The sequence below is a fragment of the Saccopteryx bilineata genome, chromosome 4 (genome assembly GCF_036850765.1).
Source record: "Saccopteryx bilineata isolate mSacBil1 chromosome 4, mSacBil1_pri_phased_curated, whole genome shotgun sequence".
Taxonomy (NCBI): Eukaryota; Metazoa; Chordata; class Mammalia; order Chiroptera; family Emballonuridae; genus Saccopteryx; species Saccopteryx bilineata.
The window spans coordinates 103,374,901-103,398,645 of NC_089493.1; the positions used below are offsets into that span (position 1 = coordinate 103,374,901).

General features: G+C 45.9%; 1 non-coding gene across 1 annotated transcript; it reads right to left on the reverse strand.

The window, feature by feature from the left end:
• Nucleotides 1-4,728: 4,728 nt before the first annotated feature.
• LOC136336907 (U6 spliceosomal RNA) lies at nt 4,729-4,835 on the reverse strand. The gene has a single exon (XR_010731642.1). It is a non-coding gene; the product is annotated as a U6 spliceosomal RNA (small nuclear RNA).
• Nucleotides 4,836-23,745: the final 18,910 nt, after the last annotated feature.

Here is a 23,745-nt window from a genome sequence, read left to right on the forward strand (position 1 = left end):
ATTGAACAACAACAGCCTGACTGGCAGTGCCACGGTGGATAGAGTGTCAGACTGGGTGTGAACCTGGAGTGAACCTGGGACACAGAGGACCCAGGTTCAAAACCCTGAGGTCACTGGCTCGAGCGTGGACTCATCTGATTTGAGCATGGCTCACCAGCTTGAACCCAAAGTTGCTGGCTTAAACAGGTGTCACTCAGTCTGCTGTAGCCCCCAGTCAAGGCACATATGAGAAAGCAATCAATGAACAACTAAAGCACCGCAATGAAGAATTGATGCTACTCATCTCTCTCTTTCTGTCTGTCCCTCCCTATCTGTCCCTCTCTCTGTCTCTGTCCCAAAAAGAAAAGAAAAAGAAAATTAAACAACAGAGAATGCTATAAGGTGATTTCTGTATCCCAGTCCTTAGTCAACACTAAGAGTTTCTTATCCTCTGCCTAATTGGTGGTGGCACAGTGGATAGGCTGTGGACCTAGAATGCTGAGATCCCAGGTTTGAAATCCTGAATTCGCTGGCATGAAGGCAGGCTCATCTGGCTTGAGATCACTGGCTTGAGTGTGGGATCATCGACATGATCCCAACATGATCTCATGGTTGCTGGCTTGAGCACAAAGGATACTGCCTTGAAGCCCAAGGTCACTGGCTTGAGCCCGAGGTGTTTGGCTTGAGCAAGGGGTCATTGGCTTGGCTTGAGCCCCCTTACCCCTAGTCAAGACGCCTATGAAAAGCAATCAGTGAACAGCTAAAGTTATGCAACCATGAGTTGATGCTTCTTTCTCCCTTTCTTTCTTTCCCCCCACTCATTTTGCAAAAAAAAAGTAGTTTCTTATCTTTCTAGAAAATTCCTATGCTTATAGAAGAATGTATGAGTGCATACACATATGCTACAACAAATATACAAATTTGTATATAAACAATCTATTTATAAAATCATAAATAGGCACATCATATGCATTCTATTCTGTGCCTTTTTAAAAGCAAGTGTATATTATGTATAATTGTTCTGTTGCATCTAAAAATAGTTTCATATAATTTCAATATTACTATGCTTTTTTAAAAAGATTTTTTAAAATTGATTTGAGAGAAAGAGAGAGAGAGAGAGAGAGAAGGGTGGGGGGAGGAGCAGAAAGCATCAACTTATAGTAGTAGCTTTTTGTATGACTGGGCAAGCCCAGGGTTTCAATCCGGCAACCTCAGCATTCCAAGCTGATGCTGTATCCACTGAACTACTACAGGTCAGGCCCAATATTACTATGCTTTAACTGGAATCTTGGCAATGAACATTTAAATTGCTCATAGTTTTTAAAATAAATTTAAGTAGGTATTACTTAATTGGCCTTCAGTATGTTGCACCAGTTGACACTCCCACCAATGGTATATGTGCATGCCTATTTCTGAACACCCCAATGTCACTGAGGCTTACCAAAAGTTTTCTAAGTAGATTTTAATTTTTTCTTCTAAGTCAGTCCTTTGCCATGGAAATTCATGAAGTAAGCACGCTAGCCTGAGGAAACAAACTGTAGATTATTGGGTCAGTGTAAGAGTAAAGGTATAAAGAATCACTGATTTGTGATTCTCTGCTTTATTCTCTGCAGATTTGGGACTTGGGAATGGTTTTCTCACACAATGCTCTACGTGGTGAGCGGGTTTATAGGCTAGTTCATAGGCTGGACGGCGATGTTGTGCTAAGCCTCTGTTTTGTTTCCAGGGTACTTGCACTTATCATCCCCTAAGTTTAAGCTTACACAGGTAGTTTTGTTACAGGGGGAGCAACGAGAGCTTGGTTCTTGTCTTCCTGAGAGAAAGAAGTTCATCAAGAGACAAAGTGCAGCAACCAGAGGAGGAACTTACTAGCAGTGCAGGAAGAATGTTAAAGAAAAGGGGGCCTTGGAGACAGGTTCAGGGTGTTAGCCTGGGACAAGCTGCTGCTGCCCCTGGTTGCAAATCTCACGGAGTCCTTTAGAGCAGTGGTCCCCAACCTTTTTTGGGCCACGGACCGGTTTAATGTCAGAAAATATTTTCACGGACCAGCCTTTAAGGTGGGATGGATAAATGTATCACGTGACAGAGACAAGCATCAAGAGTGAGTCTTAGACGATGTTACAGAGGAAATCTGGTCATTTTTAAAAAATAAAACATCGTTCAGACTTAAATATAAATAAAATAGAAATAATGTAAGTTATTTATTCTTTTTCTGTGGACCGGTACCAAATGGCCCACAGACCGGTACCGGTCTGCGGCCCGGGGGTTGGGGACCACTGCTTCAGCGCTTAGAAGGAACAGAGAGTCAAGGAAAATGTGCCTGGGGGCAGGAGGAGGAGGAAAGTGTGTGAGTTCTCCCAGAAAAGAAAATGCCCTGGACCGCAGTTGTAAAGGATTAGATGAGGATCCCAGGGGAGGATCTCCATAGAATATTCATCAGCCCTCCAGGTTTGTCTTTTAGGGTTATGGTCTTCACTGATTAACTGGTGCCAAGGCAGGAGGGTCATCACCAATGCAGCTGGTCCTGAGATCAGCCATGACTTTCCTTTGTCTGCTGTTGCTGCTTTTCTGGGCCCATAGCTGAAACACAATTGAAGCCTAGATGTTATATCTAGAGGTTAATGCTTAAGCCAGTGGTTCTCAAAGTGTGCGCCCTAGATTTACAGGTGCGCCCTATGGTATTCCAGAGAAATATGTTCCTGATGAGGATCAAAAAACCAACAGGGTTTTTGGAGTTTAGATTTTTGGAGGACAGAGGTATGGGGAATTGGCTATAAGCTGACAGTCTGCCCAATCCCCCACCTCACTTGCCTGATTAGGTTGCTATGGGTCAAATAAGTTTGCAAATATGATGAATATGTTTGCTCACTTATAGTTTGCACTGCGTGTGCTGTAAGCAGGCAGGGTCCTTATAGTCTAAGGCAGGGGTCCCCAAACTTTTTACACAGGGGGCCAGTTCACTGTCCCTCAGACCGTTGGAGGGCTAGACTATAAAAAAAACTATGGGCCCTGGCCGGTTGGCTCAGCGGTAGAGTGTCGGCCTGGCGTGTGGGGGACCCGGGTTCGATTCCTGGCCAGGGCACATAGGAGAAGCGCCCATCTGCTTCTCCACCCCCCCCTTCCTCTCTGTCTCTCTCTTCCCCTCCCGCAGCCAAGGCTCCATTGGAGCAAGGATGGCCCGGGCGCTGGGGATGGCTCCTTGGCCTCTGCCCCAGGCGCTAGAGTGGCTCTGGTCGCAGCAGAGCGACGCCCCGGAGGGGCAGAGCATTGCCCCCTGGTGGGCAGAGCTTCGCCCCTGGTGGGCGTGCCGGGTGGATCCCGGTCGGGTGCATGCGGGAGTCTGTCTGACTGTCTCTCCCCATTTCCAGCTTCAGAAAAATACAAAAACAAAACAACAACAACAAAAAACTATGAACAAATCCCTATGCACACTGCACATATCTTATTTTAAAGTAAAAAAACAAAATGAGAACAAATACAATATTTAAAATAAAGAACAAGTAAATTTAAATCAACAAACTGACCAGTTTTTCAATGGGAACTATGCTCCTCTCACCAACCACCAATGAAAGAGGTGCCCCTTCGGGAAGTGCGGTGGGGGCTGGATAAATGGCCTCAGGGGGCCGCATGCGGCCCACGGGCCATAGTTTGGGGACCCCTGGTCTAAGGCTTAGCTTTAAGACTAAGCCTTTGTAAGGTATTTTCCACTGAGGAAGAAAGAAGGATGTAGCCACCAAGTGTGGACAAGCAAAAGCTTTATTTAGAGTGCTTCTGGGCGAGGTTCACTGGTTCGTAAGACAGGGGCCATGGAAGTCGTGCAGCTTCTCCCGCCTGGGGGAGGAGGCGGTAATTTATAGCCTTGGTAGGGTGGTGGTGGTGGTGTGATAGGTCGTGGTGAAATTTCATTGGCTGACAGAAAATTGTTCTTTTTCAAAATCCTCCTGGGCCATTTCTTTTGGTGGGCATGGGCATCTATGGTTCCTCATGTGACTTTCCCCCATTGCCAACTGTTGGGCAGATAAAATATATTATGCTCCCTTTGTTAAAGATGGCGCTGCCCACGTGGAGGCCATCACCCAGGTGATATTAATGTGTGTTGAGGGCAGGCTATGGACAGGCAGGATCCTTGTAGCCTGACACTTGGTTTTGGGACTAAGCCTTTCCCACCATTTTTGACGTGGGGTGGTGCACTCTCATGAGGAATCTCATTATGCCTCAGATAAGTGACTTAGTATCAGAGACTTCCTTGTTTGTATATTGGATTAAAGGTTTGGATTTCTACACTATAAAATGGGGTCAGACCGGGAACTTGCTCTCTCAGTTCCTGAGATTAGCATTAGAGTGGAGAGCAGAGAGAGGCCATGTGGAGGAGGCCAGGAGAAGCAGCCAAGATGGTGGAGTGTTGAAAGAGAAGCCAGTTTGTGCAGAGAGAAGGAGATGGGGAATAGAGGTGAATAAGGCTAGTGAGCTAGAAACCTTTGATTCTAGAAAACTCGGATAAGTCAGTAGCTTTGTGAGCACTGAATGAGTGGGTTTTGGAGCCCACTGTGTGTATTTCTTGCCCACCGGGTGCAAACTAGGATTAAAGATAATAGCCCACCAGTTCTTGGCTCCATTGTTTCATTACCATCTGTCCAAATCTAATGCAAACATGTATGTGAATGGCCACAATGGCGGCTCCTGGCTTTACATCAACTGACCTCACATTCCGACCTTTATATATATATATATATATATATATATATATATATATATATGAAACGCTTCACGAATTTGCATGTCATCCTTGCGCAGGGGCCATGCTAATCTTCTCTGTATTGTTCCAATTTTAGTATATGTGCTGCCGAAGTGAGCACAACATTCCGACCTTTTATGTAAGAAAGGGGCACCACTATTCATCTGGCTACTTCCTGCTGGTTAGGGGCGTCATGGGGAAGGGAGGTCTTAAGGTGGTGGCTCTGAGGGGAGTCATATATATGGGTGTAGGAGCATCTGGTTGACTGTAACTCGAGAAAACTTGTGTATGTGGCCCTATAAGAATCTACGAAAAATAGGAGCAAACATGAGTAATATGCTGATAATTAGAAGAGGACCTAGGATAGGGGCAGCCCAGGTGAGGATGGGTGGCTGCCACCAGGAGTTAAGTGGGTTGTAGGAAGAGAGGTCCTTGTGCAGTCTCTCTTGCAGATGGCTGAGGACATTGATGTTTTCTTCCATCAGGCCAGTCTCATTGATATAGTAACAGCATTGCTCCCTGTTTTAATTCACTCTGGTGGCAGGTTCCCGGTGGGAGGGACAGGAATAACAGGAGGATCTGCAGGGCCCAACCTTTTGGTGAGCCGAAAATGGGTGGGGCCCAGTGGTTCCAACTGCCAGCGGTCCTTCATTGGGGCAAGCTTGAGGCGAGAGACATGGTACCAAGGTGTTTGCCCTAAGAGCTTGGCTGCAGTAGGAGTAGTCAATATTATTGTATGGGGTCCTGTCCATTCGAATCCCATAGGGAGCCAGGCTGGAGCTCCCTCAGAAGAACCCTGTCTCCTGGCTGGAGGGGGACCACTGGGTGTGCTTCATGTGGACCCCCTATAGGAGGAAGGGTCTGGTCCACATGTTCTCTGAGAAGATGGAGGAGTAAGGATAGAAAGGGGAGGTATGTGGCAAGAGGAAGGCAGTTGACAGGTAAATTGTGATTGATTAGGAATGGTCTACCATAAACCAGCTCAAAGGGGCTGAGTCCTGTGGGGTTTCTCAGAGTTGCTCTGATTCTGAGTGCCAAGGGGAGGAGGTTTGGCCAGGGGAGTCTGGTCTCAATGGAAAGTTTGGTTAGCTGACCCTTCAGGATTCCATGGGCCCATTCCACTTTACCCAATGATTCAGGATGATAGGGTATGTAGAGTCTCCATGTAATGTTGAGAGAAGTGGTGTAAAGCCAGTAGTGACGGCCACCATCACAGCCACCTGGCCCATGCAGGTTTGCATTAGATTTGGACAGACGGTAATGAAACAACGGAGCCAAGAACTGGTGGGCCATCATCTTTAATCCTAGCTTGCACACGGCAGGCAAGTAAAAACACACACTGGGCTCCAAAACCCACTCATTCAGTGCTCACAAAGCTACTGACTTATCCGAGTTTCCTAGAATCAATGGTTTTCTGCTCACCAGCCTCATTCTCCTCTGTTTCTCATCTCCCTCTCTCTCTACACAAACTCTGCACAAACTGGCTTCTTCCTCAACACTCCACCATCTTGGCTGCTTCTCCTGGCCTCCTCCGCGTGGCCTTTCTCTGCTCTTCACTCTAATGGTAATCTCAGGAACCGAGAGAAAGCAAGCTCCCGGTCTGCCCCACTTTATAGTGTAGATTTAAAACCTTTAATCCAATATACAAACAAGGAAGTCTCTGATACAAAGTCACTTATCTGAGGTATAATAGAATTCCTCATGAGAGTGCACCGCCCTACGTCAAAAAGGGTGGAAAAGGCTTAGTCTTAAAACTAAACTTTGGGCCTGACCAGGCAGTGGCGCAGTGGATAGAGCGTCGGACTGGGATGCAGAGGACCCAGGTTTGAGACCCCGAGGTTGCCAGCTTGAGCGCAGGCTCATCTGGTTTGAGCAAGAGCCCACCAGCTTGAACCCAAAGTCACTGGCTCCAGCAAGGAGTTACTTGATCGGCTGAAGGCCCGTGGTCAAGGCACATATGAGAAAGCAATCAATGAACAACTAAGGTGTTGCAACGCACAATGAAAAACTAATGATTGATGCTTCTCATCTCTCTCTGTTCCTGTCTGTCTATCCCTCTCTCTGACTCTCTCTGTCTCTGTAAAAAAAAAACACACACACACACACACAAAAACTAAACTTTGGGCTATAACGACTCTGCCTGGTTACAGCCTGTCCCGCACACACATTAATATAATCATGTCCATCTCAAGCAATAAGGGCAACTAATATCACCCGGGAGACGGGCTTCCACGTGGGCAGCGCCATCTTTAACAAAGTGAGCATAATATATTTTATCTGCCCAACAGGTGGCAACCTGCTGGACTATTTGGGCAGTGAAGTCCAGGCCGTTGTCTGACTGGACGGTAGTTGACACTCCAAATCGTGGGATAATACATTCAACGAGAATGGAGGCAACGGTGTCTGCCGTTTCTCAAGAGGTGGGAAAGCCTTCTACCCACCCTGAAAAGGTATCGAGAAAAGTTAAGAGATAACGGAGTTTTTTTGTGAGGGGGCATGTGAGTAAAGCCAATTTGCCAATCTTGGCCCAGTAAGCGCCCCCTCAGCTAATGAGTAGGGAAGCGGGGGTGAAGACCCCCTTGCGTAGAGGTTTTGGAACAGATAGTGCATGCTTTGTGTACCTTTTCGATAGTCTGCTGGAGGCCTGGGAAGAAAAAGAGTGGTTGCAAGAACCGATAGAGAGCTTTGGCCCTATGTGTAAGGAACAGTGGATATCAGAAAGGAGAGTTTCAGCCTGTCCTTTTGGTAAGGCAATTCTATCTTCGAGAAATATCCATCCCTGGTTGCACACGTCTCCACCTTTTCTGAGGAGGGCCTGTTCTTCCTCAGGAGGATAAGGAGGTTTCAAGGAGGTGGAGAGAAACATGAGAGGAGTGGGGGAGGCTCCCAGGGTGAGGTTTCAAGCTGCCACATTGGCCTGAGCATTTCCTAAGGCCACCGGGTTCTGAGAGGTTTGATGGCCCCTACAATGTACCACGGCCACCTCAGTGGGAAGCTGTAATGCCTGCAAAAGTTTAGAAATGAGGGTAGCATTGATTATGGGGGAGCCCTTGGTAGTAAGGAAGCCCCTTTCCTTTCAGAGGGCAGAGTGGCTGGTAAGAAAAGCATATTTAGAGTCAGTATATATGGTTATACATTTTCCCTGGGCCAGAGTGAGTACCCGTATGAGGGCAACTAGCTCTGCTTTCTGGGAGGTGGTGCCCTCTGGCAGCTGTTGGGCATCTAGGCTGGAGGAGGTGGTAACCACCGCATAGGCCGTCTGCCATCGTCCATCGGGTCCCTGTACAGAGCTCCCATCTACAAAGAGTATTAGATCTGGATCTTTTAGAGGGGAATCAGATAATACATCTCAGGGTCTGTTGAGGAAATCTATTAGCTCTGTTCAAGAGTGGGTGGTTTCCGGAAGTGTCGTTGGAGTTGGCAGTAGAGTGGCTGGGTTGAGTTGGGGAGAGGGCAAAAGGTAACTGAAGAGTTTTCGATGAACAAGAGATAAAATTCTTTTCTTTTTTTTTAACAGAGACAGAGAGAGATGAGAGCATCAATCATTAGTTTTTTGTTGCGATACCTTAGTTGTTCATTGATTGCTTTCTCATATGTGCCTTGACTGTGGGCCTTCAGCAGACCAAGTAACTCCTTACTCGAACCAGCGACCTTGGGTCCAAGCTGGTGAGCTTTGCTCAAACCAGATGAGCCTGAGCTCAAGCTGGTGACCTTGGGGTCTCGAACCTGGGTCCTCCGCAGCCCAGTCCGACGCTCTATCCACGCGCCACGGCCTGGTCAGGCAAGAGATGAAATTCTTGTAAGCGGGAAGGACCTAACAGAGAGAGAGACTTATATGAAAGGAGGTCAGGGGGTCGGTGGGAGGAAAAGACAGTGATGGGTTGAGAAAGGGTGAGCTTAATAGCCTCCTTGGTGAGTTAGGCTGCCACACCCAGTGCCTGGAGGCAGGGCCGCCAGCCTGTGACAGTGTTTCCAATTGTTAAGAGAGGTATGCTATGGGAAGGTATATAGGCCCCACAGGTTGAGTTAACACGCCAACAGCATTGCCGTGTTTTTCATCAGTAAAAAGGTGGAAGTGGCATCTCGGGTCAGGTTAAACAAGAGGGGGAGAGGAGATGAGGGGTCTTGAAGGGTAGAGAAAGCTCTTTTAATAATGTTGGGGGAATGTGAGAGGTCCCGTGGGAGTCTCTTTTGCAAGCCCGTATTGGGGTTTGGCTGAGAGAGAAAAATTGGGAATCCAGTGTCAAAAGAAGCCTATTAGACCAAGAAAAGAAAGAATTTGATCTGCAGTAGTAGGTGGTTGAAGACTGTAGAGGGTCTGCGTTCGATCCAGAGTGAGACTTTGGGTGGTGAGGGTTAAGGCGATGCCCAGATAGACTACAGACTGAGAGTGAAGTTGAGCCTTAGTAGAGGAGACACGATATCTCTTCACCCTTAACTTCAGCGAGGAAGTTAAGAAGGGTGGCGGTGTGTTTCCTTGAGGCGGACAGGGAGGGGCTGCAGAGGAGTAGGTCATCTACCTATTGCAAGAGGGTACTTGTCTCAAGATCGCATGCAGCCAGATCTCGAGCTAGTACCTGCCCAAACAGGTGTGGGCTGTCCCTGAATCCCTGGGGCAGGACGGTCTACATAAGTTGTTGGGCTGCGTTAGTGTCCGTGTCCGTCCAGGTGAAGACAAACAGAAAGTTAGAGTCAGGGTGTAGAGGAGGTAGAGGTAAAGAAGGCATCCTTGAGGTCTAAGACCATGAAGTGAGTGGTGTCAGGGGGAATGTGTGAAAGTAACATGTATGGATTAAGGACCACCAGATGGAGGGGGACAACTGCCTTGTTAATTAAGTGTAAGTCTTGTATGAAGTGATAAGCCTCTGAGAGTTTTCGCACAGGAAGAATGGGGGTATTACAGGAAGAGTTTGTGGGGATGAGTAAGCCTTGGTTCAAGAGGCAGGTAATTATTGGTTTAAGGCCCCCGTGGTGACTTGCTGAAATAGGGAATTGGGATCTAGATGGGAATTGGGAGAGATCCTTCAAACGGATGTGTAACAGGTGGGTGGTGGGTCGCTACCACTGGGGTTGAAGTGTCCCAAATTTGGGGGTTGACAACATCTGGTGGAATAGGGGGTGTGATCAGGTTAGGGTGATCTGTAGTCATGGGAGAGCCTCATCCAGGAGTGGTAGGAGTAAGTGAGAAGATGTTGTCAGCTGCATAGTGGCTCCGAGACTTTGTAGAATGTCCCGACCCAGAAGTACAGGGCATGATGACATAACTAAGAAGGAGTGCGAAAACAGGAATCCATCCACACTGCATGTCAGGGGTGGCGTGCGAAGGGGAAAAGAAGGGGTCCTATCCACTCCCATAACCGAGACCCGTGAGGAAACTAAAGGTCCAGAGTGTGATGGCAAAACAGAGAAGGTAGCCCCATGTCCACAAGAAATGAGATGGACACACCCACTACCTGCAGTATTACCCTGGGCTCAGTGAGGGTGATGAAGGTCTTCGAGTCTGGGTCACGTCAGTCATCCATGAGACCCAGAAGTTCTAGCAATGGGCCTGCCTGGCTGGCCTGGCCTCCCATATGGGTGGCTTGTTCTTCACGTGGGGACGCCGAGAAAGAGCCTGTTACCCAAAGGGGGCAATCGCTCTGCCAGTGACCGGGCTGCTTGCAGTCAGGGCAGGGTTTAGTGGGTGGCCTCGAACAAGAAACTGCTGGGCCCAGTGACCCTCTTTGCTGCATTTAAAGCAAGCTCCCAGTGGGGTTCCTCTTTGTGGGCCCTGACTTGGGTCGGGCACCTCCTGTGCCTTGCCCCTGTTGCTCTGCCGGCCTCAGGGCTGCCACAAGAGCCTGGGTTTGGAGCATCACCTTCTGCTGCATGTGGGCCTGGCGAGCAGCCTCAGCCTTTTCCTCTTGACCATTGAAAACTTTAAATGCCATGTTCATCAGGTCTCAGGGGTTTTGGGGCCCTCTTCTGCCTTTTTAAGTTTCTTCAGAATGTCCGGGGCTGATTGGGAAATAAAGTGAGTAGCTAATACAGTGGCCCCAGCATTGGAGGCAGGGTCTAGACGGGTATGGAGGACCATAGCGTCAGTGAGGCAGTTCAAAAAGAGGGCCAGGTTTGCCTCAGGCCCTTAAGTGATTTCTCTTAATTTATGATAGTTAGCCACCTTTTGTGCTGCGCTTTGCATGCCAGCTATGGGACATTCAATCATTTGGTCCTGTCGTCTCCTACCTGTTTGTCCCGTCTGGTAATCCCAGTTGGGGTCTATTGGGCAGATAAAATATATTATGCTCACTTTGTTAAAGATGGTGATGCCACGTGGAAGCTCGTTGCCCAGGTGATTGCTTGGGATGGGCGTGATTATATTAATATGTGTTGGGGAGGGCTTTTGCACCAAAAGGTTTTATTTTATTATTATTATTATTATTATTATTTCTTTTTTGTATTTTTCTGAAGCTGGAAATGGGGACGCAGTCAGACAGACTCCCACATGCGCCCGACCGGGATCCACCCGGCATGCCCACCAGAGGGCGATGCTCTGCCCATCTGGGGTGTCGCTCTGCCGCAATCAGAGCCATTCTAGCGCCTGAGGCAGAGGCCATGGAGCCATCCCCAGCGCCCAGGCAAACTGCTCCAATGGAGCCTTGGCTCTGGGAGGGGAAGAGAGAGACAGAGAGGAAGGAGAGGGGGAAGGGTGGAGAAGCAGATGGCTGCTTTTCCTGTGTGCCCTGGCTGGGAATCGAACCTGGGACTCCTGCACACCAGGCCGACGCTCTACCACTGAGCCAACCAGCCAGGGCCACCAAAAGGTTTTAAATCACATTGTTCCAGAAAAGCAGAGCAGAGCAGAGAAAGGCCACGTGGAGGAGTAGAAGCAGCCAAGATGGTGGAGCGCTGAAGGAGAAGGGAGTTTGTGCAGTTTCTATAGAGAGATGGAGATGGGAAACAGAGGTGAATAAGACTGGTGAGGCAGAAACCTTTGATTTTAGGAAACTCCGATAAGTCAGTGGTTTTGGGAGCCTTGAATGGAAAGGGAAGTGTTTTCCCACTGTGTGTATTTTTTGCCCACTGGGTGCAAGCTAGGATTAAAGGTAATGGCCCACCAGTTCTTGGCTCCATTGTTTCATTACCGTCTGTTTGAATCCAATGCAAAACTGCATGGGCCAGGTGGCTGTGATGGTGGCCATGGCTACTGGCTTTACAGGGATCCTGTTGGGGACCGCCTGTACCCCAAATGGCATTTGGTCGTTTGTGAGGTAAACCTGATCAGCATGAGTCTGTGCCACCGCTTGGATCCAGTCCCATTCATCGGGGGTAAGGATAGAAGACATAATAACAAAGAGATCATGCCAAGTGAGGTCATATGCCTGAGTGAGATATTGAAATTCCTTGGTATAGGTGGTAGGATTAGAAGAGTAGGAGCCTAACACTTTCTGATTGCACACAGATCGGAGAGGGAAAAAGGAACATGAACTCGAACAATTCCTTCCCCCTTGGCCACCTCGCGGAGAGGGCAGAGAAGGTTGCCTCCCTCTTGTGGCTCGGAGTGAGATCTGGTGTGAGCACTGACAGGAGAGGAGAGAGAGGGACTGGTATCTGCAGGCAGATGAGAAACAGGATCGGGTAAAGGGAGAGGAGGACCCTGATAGGATGGAGGGGGTCGTGCAAGAGGGGGAGAAAGTTCCTCAAGGGGGTCAGTGAAGCAGGAAAGATCAGGAGTGGAGGGTTTAGCTGAGGTTTCTCTGGCCAAAAGGACCTGTGCCATAGAGCAGATGGCACAGAGATTAGGACGGGAGCGCATATACCAGAAGTCCTGAATTTAAGGCATCTCTGACCATTTCCCAGTTCTCTGGCAACAGTTCTGTAAATCGGTGTGGGTGTTAAAGTCAAAAGTCCCTTCAGGAGCCACCTGGTCTGGTTATCCAGTGGATATCGTGGCCAGGCCACAGTGGAGAAGAAGATCAGTTTCTTCTTCTTTAGGGAAGGATCTATGTTTGAGAGATTCCAGATAAGGCACCCTAGGGGTGTTTTTGAGCCAGGTTTAGATTCCTGTGCCCCCATGGCCGCCCTCAGCCGTGGGGTGATCAGAGATGAGAATTGGTGTCCTGCAACTCAATCTCTGTCCACCAGACGATCAGGCAGAGTGGAAGTGTCCAGGATGTCCCCACGGGCACACACGCACTCAGAATGGGTAGGAGGTTCCTGAGGCAGCTGCGATTATGGACAGGGAGTCTCTGAGTCAGAAAGAACTGAGGGGAGGCCGGAGGCAGGGGACTTACCGCACCATGTGCTGAAGTGGGTGGGAGGTCGGATGTCCTGGTCTTCCTTGGAAGGGAAGGGGAGAGAAGCAGCCCTTTTGGACTCAAGCTCCTCCTGGGTTTTGGCATCAAATGTAAGGTATTTTCTGCTGAGGAAGAAAGAAGGACGTAGCCACCAAGTGTGAACAAGCCAAAAGCTTTATTTAGAGTGCTCCCAGACGAGGTTCACTGGTCCGCAAACAGGGGCCAGGGAAGTCGCGCAGCTTCATCTGCCCCGGGGGGTAATTTATAGCGTTGATAGTGTGGTGGTGGGTGGCAAAGTTTCATTGGCTGACAGATAGTTATTCTTTTTCAAAATGCTCCTGGGCCGTTTCTTTTGGCTGTCATGCGCATGTGTGGTTCCTCAGGTGACCTTCCCCCATTGCCAACCGACCTCACAGCCTTTTCCTCCCTTTTAATACTAAGATCTTTTCAACAATAAGCTTTTCCCCACATCCTTGACTGTTGCATGATGTGGGATGGTGCACTTTTATGAGAAATCTCATTTATGCATCAGATAAGTGGCTTTGTATCAGAGACTTTCTTATTTAAAGGCTTTAATTTTTCTGCACTATAAAATAAGGGAGGCCAAGGGCTCTCTCTTGGCTCCTGCATTGCAGAGGCCTCCCTGATCCCTTTCCCTCTATAGGAAAAGCAGGCTTTCTGCTTTTTCCTTGGCTTCTCTTGTGGCTTGCTTGTCTTGGTGAGAAACCAATAAACAGAATGGCCCACCATCCTCTGACTCCGCCATTTCTTTACAGTCTGTCCAAATCAAATGTGAACCTGCACAGGTGAGGCGGTTATGATGGTGGCTGTGGCTACTGGCTTTACAGTTGCAAAATGCTGTTAAGCTGTGGTGCTGGATTGTTTATACTACCCCCCATGTTCCCCAGAAAGACTGGAGGCAAGTTTCTTTTATCCTTTGTTTGGTGTAAAGTTAAGATGATATGTATGGTGGGGGTTTTGGATTAATGATTAAACATAGGGAATTGTCTCTTGAAGTCTTTTGGATTTCTATAAAAGAAGAATATGTGGCAATATCTAAAAAAGCTTTGAACATTTTACTATAATTTTCAACATCCTATTTATGTGAATTAGGATTTTCTACCCTCAACACAATTAAGAGTAAAAAGAGAGGAATTCTTCAATGTATTGACGAGGAAATGAGAGTTTGCCTTTCAAATATATATATGCCCAAATAGACCTGTGGTGGTGCAGTGGGTAAAGCGTCAACCTGAAACAATGAGGTTACCAGTTCAAAACCCTGGGCTTGCCTGGTCAAATATATGCCCAAACATGGAAGAAATTGCTAGGACACAGGCTCATATTTCTCATAAACACAAGAATGAAAAAACTTAACACATTTGTGCTGGGACCTGCCGAATTTACTAAATCTTACTAAGAATATATCTATATATATAAAAAGATAACTTTTTTGTTGTTTTTTAAAAATTTTTAACCCCTCTTTTTTATGAATTCTAAAAAGCATAACTCAAAAAATGTAGCATAAAACTTTTTTAATGTCAGAATAAATTTAATTTTGTCATATTTATTTCACTTAATTACCATAAAAGCACACTTGGACTTTGATATTTGATTTAATTATTATAACATATTTCTCAGAAATTTGTATATAGTGCGCCTACAATTATTTGTAGGATTTTAAACGCGCCCCGAGTTCAAAAAGTTTGAGAACTACTGGCTTAAGCTCTTGTTTGTTCCTCTTCTAAAACTACATTACTAGTGATATGCAGGGGAGGAAAGATAAGGCAAGGGTTCAAATCTTAGGACCAGTGATATGAAACCTTGAGCTCTAAACCTCATGATCAACTATGGGAAGAAATGTCACTCTAGGAGCAAGGTCCTTATTTCCCAGCTTTGCCCATTGTTAGGCATCTGGGGCTTTCTGCCCTGGTGGCCTTCTATGCCTGGCTTATATAGTCTTGCTCTGCTCATGTCTATCTAACTGCCTACCACAGCTTGAGATGCTAATCATTATGTTTAAACATGTTTTTTGGTTTTTGTCTGTGTGTGAAAAGACATGTAGACATCTAACTTGGGAGGCCAGAACACACTTCCCCTCTGCTATAGTGAAATGAGGCGTACCTACCATCTCTCACCTCTTCTACCTGCCTCACACTGGGAAACCATTTTCTCCATGAAACTAGAAACATCAGAGTTTGTGCTGCCTGTCACCAAGTCAGCCAAAAGGGAAGAGATAGAGACGGAGATTCAATTTTTATGGGAGCTTTATTCAGATGGTTGGCAATCTGGGGAGATGGAGGTTACATTCCCAAATCATCTCAGCCCTCTCTCCTAAGTCAACCTTTTTATAAGAAAAAGAAAAGGGTAAGGGCTTTGAAATTTCAACAGAAAGTTAATGAAATCATAGTCAGCAGGCAGTCAGTCCTTAGCACAAAGATTTTGCTCGCAGTCCTCTGGAGCAAAGGTGGGTCACTCGCAGATCTCATCAAGTCATGTAGGCCTATTCAGGTATTCCAAATCCTGGAACAAAGCTTTTAGTTCCATTAAGCATTATGTCTGTTGGGCAGATAAAATATATTATGCTCACTTTGTTAAAGATGGTGCTGCCCACGTGGAGGCCGTCACCCAGGTGATATTAATGTGTGTTGGGGGTGGGCTGTGGGCAGGCAGAATCCTTGTAGCCTGAGGCTTGGTTTTGGGATTAAGCCTTTCCCACCCTTTTTGATGTGGGGTGGTACAATCCCATCATGCCCCAGATAAGTGACTTTGTATGATATTAGACACTTCCCTATTTTGTATATTGGATTAAAGGTTTGGACTTCTATACTATAAAATGGGGCAGAACGGGAGCTTGCTCTCTCTTGGTTCTTGAGATTAACATTAAAGAGCAGAGAAAGGCCACGTGGAGGAGGCCAGGAGAAGCAGCCAAGATGGTGGAGTGTTGAGTGAGAAGCCAGTTTGTGCAGTTTGTGCAGGGAGAAAGAAGGAGATGGGGAACAGAGGTGAATAAGTCTGGTGAGCTAGAAACCTTTGATTCTAGGAAACTCAAATAAGTCAGTAGCTTTTTGAGCACTGAATGTGAGTGGGTTTTGGAGCCCAGTGTGTTTTTACTTGCCTGCCGGGTGAAAGCTAGGATTAAAGATGGTGGCTGTAAACCAGAAGCCAGGGCCACTATCACAGCAGCCTCCTGGCCCATGCAGGTTCGCATTGGATTCGGACAGTCAGTAAAGAAACAACGGAGCCACAAACTGGTGGGCCATCATTTTTAATTCTAGCTTGCACCCAGCGGGCAAGTAAAAACATACACTGAGCTCCAAAACCCACTTACATTCAGTGCTCACAAAGCCACTGACTTACCCAAGTTTCCTAGAATCAAAGGTTTCTAGCTCACCAGCCTTATTCTTCTCAGTTCCCCATCTCCTTCCTTCTCCCAGATACAAACTCTGTATAAAATGGCTTCTCACTCAGCACTCCGCCATCTTGGCTGCTTCTCCTGGCCACATGGCCTCTTTCTGCTCTCTGCTCTGCTCCCTCTGCTCTCTCATGCTAATCATCCCAGGAACCAAGAGAGCAAGCTCCTATTCTGCCCCTATTTTATAGTGTAGCTTCACAACCTTTATCCAATATACAAAATAGGGAAGCCTCTAATACAAAGTCACTTCTCTGAAGCATGATGGGATTGTACCAACCCACATCGAAAAGGGTGGGAAGGCTTAATCCCAAAACCAAGCCACAGGCTATAAGGATTCTGCCTGCCTTTAGCCCATATTAATATCACCTGGGCACCTCCATGTGGGCAGCGTTATCTTTTACAAAGTGAGCATAATACATTTTATCCGCCTAACAGTGGCCCACCAGTTTTTGGCTTCATTGTTTCTTTACCGACTGTCTGAATCCAATGCAAACCTGCATGGGCCAGGTGGCTGTGATGGTGGCCCTGGCTTTACAATGTCCCCTGACTATAACCAAAGCCACCATTACTCAAGCTGAAGTTTTAACTCTTAAATTCCCCCTACTGTTACCAGAACAAGCTGGGGTTCATGTTGCCCGTCGCCCTTCTAGCCAATTCATGAGAGTCAGGGACCGAGTAGGTATACGAGTGTCTTTAACCTGGTCTATGGTGGCACGAGGATGGGGTGTTGACCCGGAGTGCCGAGATTACCAATTCAGAACTCTGGGCTTGCCCAGTCGGGGCATGTATGAGAAGTAGTGAGCAACTAAGGTCAGGCAACTGTGGGTCGATGCTTCTTGCTTCTTCTTTCCTCTTTCTTCTCCCTCTGTGAAATCAGTAAATAATTTTTTTTTTTAAGTGAGAGGAGGAGAGATAGTGAGATAGATTCCCGCATGTGCCCCAACCAGGATCCAGCTGGCAACCCTCATCTGGGGGTTTTTAGGCTGAGGTGCTCAGACCAACCAAGCTATCCTCAGTGCCTGGGGCCAATACTTGAACCAATCAAACCACTGGTGGCAAGAGGGAAGAGGGAGAGAAGGGGGAGAGGGAGGGGAAGAGAAGTAGATGGTTGCTTCTCCTGTGTGCCCTGACCAGGGATTGAACCCAAAATGTCCACATGCGGGGCTGAAGCTCCAACCACTGAGCCAATCTGCCAGGGTTAATAAAATCTTCAAAAAAAAAAAAGAGTGTCTTTAATTCAAATTGCCAGCAACTTGAAAATGCAGAGGACTCAGGTCTGAAAAACTGCCTTAACAGTCTTGATTGGCTAATTTATATATCTTTGGGGAGGTTAGTGATTTATTACTGGACATATAGATAGTGGCACAGTAGAGTACAGGTGGTTGGGATCTGTTGTTCAAGAATGTCCTCCAGCCTGACCTGTGGTGGCGCAGTGGATAAAGCGTCGACCTGGAAATGCTGAGGTCGCCGGTTCGAAACCCTGGGCTTGCCTGGTCAAGGCACATATGGGAGTTGATGCTTCCAGCTCCTCCCCCCCTTCTCTCTCTCTGTCTCTCCCTCTCCTCTCTAAAAATGAATAAATAAATTTTAAAAAAAAGAGCCTCCTAAAAAAAAAAAAAAAAAAAAAAGAATGTCCTCCAGGACACTTGCTTGATATCAGCAATGGCCTTATAGGTGTTCTTTAACTCTGCTTTCAGGGCACTGGCATCTTGAGTCCTTGGGAACCTACCTGCAAAACAGCTTCCTAGATTCCTTAAAACAGGGGTCGAGAACGTTTTTGGCTGAGAGAGCCATGAACGCCACATATTTTAAAATGTAATTTAAAATGTAATTCCATGAGAGCCATACAATGTACATTATGCATTATCCAATAAAAATTTGGTGTTGTCCCGGAGGACAGCTGTGATTGGCTCTAGCCACCCGCAACCATGAACATGAGCAGTAGGAAATGAATGGATTGTAATACATGAGAATGTTTTATATTTTTAATGTTATTATTATTTTTATTAAAGATTTGTCTGCAAGCCAGATGCAGCCATCAAAAGAACCACATCTGGCTCGCGAGCCATAGGTCCCTGACCCCTGCCTTAGAAGGACAAAGCAAAGTTTATATTGTTCATGAGACAGGCTATTTAGTTCTTGCTAAGAATTATTACTCCTGAACCCTTTAATCCCTTACACTATCACCCAGAGTTTTGTATCTTGGCAAGAGGCCACTTTACCTTACTTCCTAATCCTTGCTGAATAAAAGACAAACTGAGAAGTAGAAACTATTGAATGGGAAAGGGGAAAGCTGAGGGGGAAGGTAGGTACCTCTCCCCCCTTTGACTATGGAGGACAGGCAAGGGTTTCAGTTTCCTTGTCGACAAGGCAGAGATGGGATGGAGGCCCAGTAACAGACTCAAAATAGTGATCTTGGCAGGGCACGTGAGACTTCTGAGACTGATCAGAAAAGCTGCCAGCTCATGAGCTGTCCAATGTCTTTTATCAATCAGCAACTAAAATGTTAAAGAAAGGCATTTTTTTTTTAGTTCTTGATGAACCTGCCACCAACCAGCAATTTCTTTAGACCTCTTGAAATGAGAAATCAGTTTTCTCCTATGTTGAGGGAAAGGAACCTATTTTCTGGAAATAATTCTGCCATATTACACCAGAAATGCCTGCAAAATAGCCTCATTGCGTATATTTTACAAGGCTCCAATGATGTTCTATGTTCCCAGAAGGAAGAAACAAGTAAACACAAATCTGCTCCAGCAGGGGTCGGGAACCTATGGCTCGCGAGCCAGATGTGGCTCTTTTGATGGCTGCTTCTGGCTCACAGACAAATCTTTAATAAAAAAAATAATGTTAAAAATATAAAACATTCTCATGTATTACAATCTATTCATTTCCTACCGCTCATGTTCATGGTTGCGGGTGACTGGAGCCAATCACAGCTGTCCTCCGGGACAACACCAAATTTTTATTGGATAATGCATAAGGTACATGGGTCATTGTATGGCTCTCACGAAATTACATTTTAAAATATGTGGCGTTCATGGCTCTCTCAGCCAAAAAGGTTCCCGACCCCTGTGCTTCAGCATTGTCCTGGGGGCACAGGACAGTATATGTACTCTTACCTCTATACCCACCACAGTGTTTGTTTCTGGCACTGAGAAACATTTAATAAACATAGAAACACTTGGGTATTTTGGTTTTTTGTTTGTTTGTTGTTTGGTAAAATGGTTATTAACTTTTGGTTTGGTTTTTACTAATCCTTACCTTAAAACCTTAAAATGCCTATCAGTTGGTTTTGAAATATTTATTTATTTATCTATTTTTGCTCTAAGTTACTTGTATTTATTTGCATAACCACCAAAGTTTAATCCAGGCCAGCCTTTGTCCTTGTCCGGCCAGCACAGTCCCTGCTTCCCTCCTTGCCCTCCAACTGGCACTGTGCCTAAGCACACACTTGAGTCTGCAGGGCTGCTGTTGGGCACCTAGGGCCACAGGGTACTTGGAGAACATGCGAATGAATGGGGTGAATGTGTGGTACCAAACGAGAGAGAGAAGAGCTAGTTTGTTGGTAAACTGATTATATTGCCTTGGGTTTATGAAGCACTAGATGCCCTTTAAACTAACCAATCAGCTTCCTAATATTTTAAATTTTAAATTTATTTTTATTTATTTATTCATTTTAGAGAGAAGAGGGAGAGACAAAGAGAGAGAGAGAGAGGAGAGACGGAGAGAGAGAAGGGGGGAGGAGCTGGAAGCATCAACTCCCATATGTGCCTTGACCAGGCAGGCTCAGGGTTTCGAACAGGCAACCTCAGCATTCCAGGTCGACGCTTTATCCACTGCGCCACCACAGGTCAGCCTTTTGTGGGCTTCTGAAGGTTCCTCCCCCTGACCAATCCATTTCCTGGATTTTCCGAGATTCTGTGCCCCTTATCCAATCTGATCCTTTTAGGCACTGGCTGGTTGCTCAGTGGATAGAACCTTGGCCTGGCATGCAGATGTCCTGGGTTTGAACTCCAGTCAGGGCACACATGAAGCAACCATCTGTTTCTTTTCCTCTCCTTCTCCCTTTCTCTCTCTCTTCTCCTGTCACATCCAGTGGCTCAATTGGTTTGAGCATCAGCCCTGCTGAGGTAGCTCAGTTGGTCCTAGCGTCAGCCCCAGACGAGTTGCAGGGTAGATCCCGGTTGGGACACATGCAGAGTCTGTCTCTCTATCTCTCCTCTCACTTAAAACACAAACAAACAGCTTGAATAGGTGGTGGCGCAGTGAATAGAGCGTCGGACTGGGATGCGGAGGACCCAGGTTCGAAACCCCGAGGTTGCCAGCTTGAGTGTGGGCTCATCCAGTTTGAGCAAAAGCTCACCAGCTTGGACCCAAAGTTGCTGGCTTGAGCAAGGGGTTACTTGGTCCGCTGTAGCCCCACGGACAAGGCACATATGAGAAAGCAATCAGTGAACAACTAAGGTGTTACAACAAAAAACTAAATCTCTCTCCGTTCCTGTCTATCTGTCCCTATCTATCCCTCTCTCTGATTCTCTTTCTGTCTCTGTAAAGAAAAACAAACAAAAAACACAAACAAACAAACAAACAAAATAAACCAATCTGATCCTTTTCCCTGGCTAGACAGACAGGCCTCTACAGTAGCCGCCTTGGTTCCTACTGCACATGCCTCATAGTAGAAGACCTCCCCATATGACATCTTTATTTCTACTGCATATGTGCCCAGCAGAGGAATTTATCCTGCTGTTTTTATCCCTCCCTCCCCCACTTAATGACCTGTAAGGATCCTGCCGTCTTGGGGGAATTAGGTCCCAATGCAGGGGAGGGTGCCCTGGGGAGTGTGTGAAGCTGTAACTTCTAGTGAAGCAAGCAGGCGTTTAAATGTCTGATTCCCTTTGCTCCCTTCCCTTATTAATATCTAGCTACTTATCCTAATATTGCTAGAAGAGGGAAGATAATTTTCTGTCTGACCTACTGAATTGTTAGTCAAGACCTTTGAATAAAAGACAGATTAACAAGAGAAAAACAAATAGAAGTTTATTAACATGTATACCTATGTATATATAGAAGATGACTAGAGAAAAAGGAGTTACTCTCTTGTGTGTCTTAAAATTCAGGGTCAAATGCCAGCTTACTAGGGAAAAGGAGAGGGAAACTAAATCTCATAGGGGATATCAAAACATTTTTAGGAACAACGAATGGGTCCTTGGAAGAATAGAGGGGAGGTATGATAGTTTGTGACACAGTTTGTCTGAGTGTGATGTAGATTTCAGGTCTCCTCTCCTGTGATTGGTGTCAATCTTCTCTGGTTGTGAAACTCCTAGGGAGGGTATTTATAACAATTAAGTTTCTTTTGGAGGATTTGTTTTTAGGCAAATAAGGGGAACACAGAGAAAGCCTCTCCCTACATCTGTTGTTTTACAAGTGAATACAGGTCAAAATTCAAAATACCAAAGCGACATCATGTTTCAAGGTGGCATGTTCTGAAATCCTGCAGTCATATTTGGGGTTGGCATTATTCTGCTACCTTTCATGATATAAGGGAAAAGTTTTAGTAGTTTATTTTATCAGATTCTACATGCAATATAAGTTCTTTGAAGATGACTCAAAGTGTTGAGCACATGAAAAAAAATGTTATGAACTTTTGTCAATTTTTTATTTTTGGTTGTCCAATTTTCTACTCTTCCTATATGAGAGAAATCCTTTCTTGTTAACCATGTAGGTGAGATGTAATGCTTTGTTTCCTCTGATGATAGCTTAGAACCTTTCTGTAGCCAGTGAGGTATATGTCTTAACTCAGTCAATGAGAGGATAAGATGCTCGTGCCTGGACTTGAATCTAGACAGAGGTCGTGATGGTCTGGCTGTGCTGGCTGTGGTGATGTTCAGTGGGGGCCGGGTCCTGTTGTTTCCCTCTTCTTGGTCTTCCAGAACTGCCTTGGTTCCTGCACATCTTCTAAGTTTGGTGTTCAGTAAATTCTCTTTTTTTTTGTTTATTTAAAAAAAACACGAGTAAAGAAGGACAAACATATGGTGACAGAAAATGATTTGACTTTGGGTGATGGGCACATAACACTATTAACAGTTTAAATGCTATAGAATTGTTTACCTGAAACCTATGTACTTTTATTGATCAATGTCACCCCATTGAATTTAATTTTATAAAAAACAAAAAAGCAAAAAGACCCCCAAAACGTTAAGGCCCTGGCCTGTTAGCTCTGTCGGTTAGAGCAGTGGTCCCTAACCCCCGGGCCACGGACTGGTACCGGTCCGTGGGCCATTTGGTACCGGTCTGCAAAGAAAGAATAAATAACTTACATTATTTCTGTTTTATTTATATTTAGGTCTGAACGATGATTTATTTTTTAAAAATGAGCAGATTCCCTCTAAGACTCACTCTTGATGCTTGTCTCAGTCACGTGATACATTTATCCATCCCACCCTAAAGGCCGGTCCGTGAAAATATTTTCTGACATTAAACCGGTCTGTGGCCCAAAAAAGGTTGGGGACCACTGGGTTAGAGCATCCTCCCAAGACGCAAAGGCTGGGGATTCAGTCTCAGGTCAGGGCACATACGGGAAGCAACCAGTGAGTGTACAATTAAGTGGAACAACAAACAAAGCAAATGCTTCTCTCTCTCTCTCTCTTAGTCTCTGTCTCTCTAAAAACAATAAAAAATAAAATAAAAAAAATTAAGATAGTTTTGTGTTGTATGCAATTCAGAACTTTGACTTATCTTTTTTCTACTACCCACAAACAATCCTGTTAATATTTTATTATATTTCTTTCCATATTTTACTTTTCATTTTTTTATATAATGAAGATACACTCTTGTATTTGTTATCTAGCTTAACCTGTGCAAATACATTATTTTAAATGCTGTGTAATTAAGTTTATTTATATTATTATTATTATTATTTTAATTTTGTATTTATTTTAGTGAGAGGAGAAGAGGCATAGGGACAGACTCCCGCATGTGTCCCCCATCAGGATCCACCCAACAAGCCCACTAGGGGGCAATATTCTGCCCATCTGAGACCACTGCTCCGTTGCAACTGGAGCCATTTTTTTAGCTCCTGAGGTGGAGGCCATGGAGCCATCATCAGCACCCAAGGCCAACTCACTCCAATTGAGCCATGGCTGTAGAAAGAGAAGAGAGAGAAAGAGAGAGAGAGAGAGAGAGAGAGAGAGAGAAGTAGGGAGGAAGGGAGGGAGAAAGGAAAAAGGGGGGTGTGGAGAAGCAGATGGTTGCTTTTCCTGTGTGCTCTGACCAGAACTCAAACCTGGACATCCACATGCCAAGCCAACACTCTACCACTCAGCCAACTGGCCAGGACAATAAGT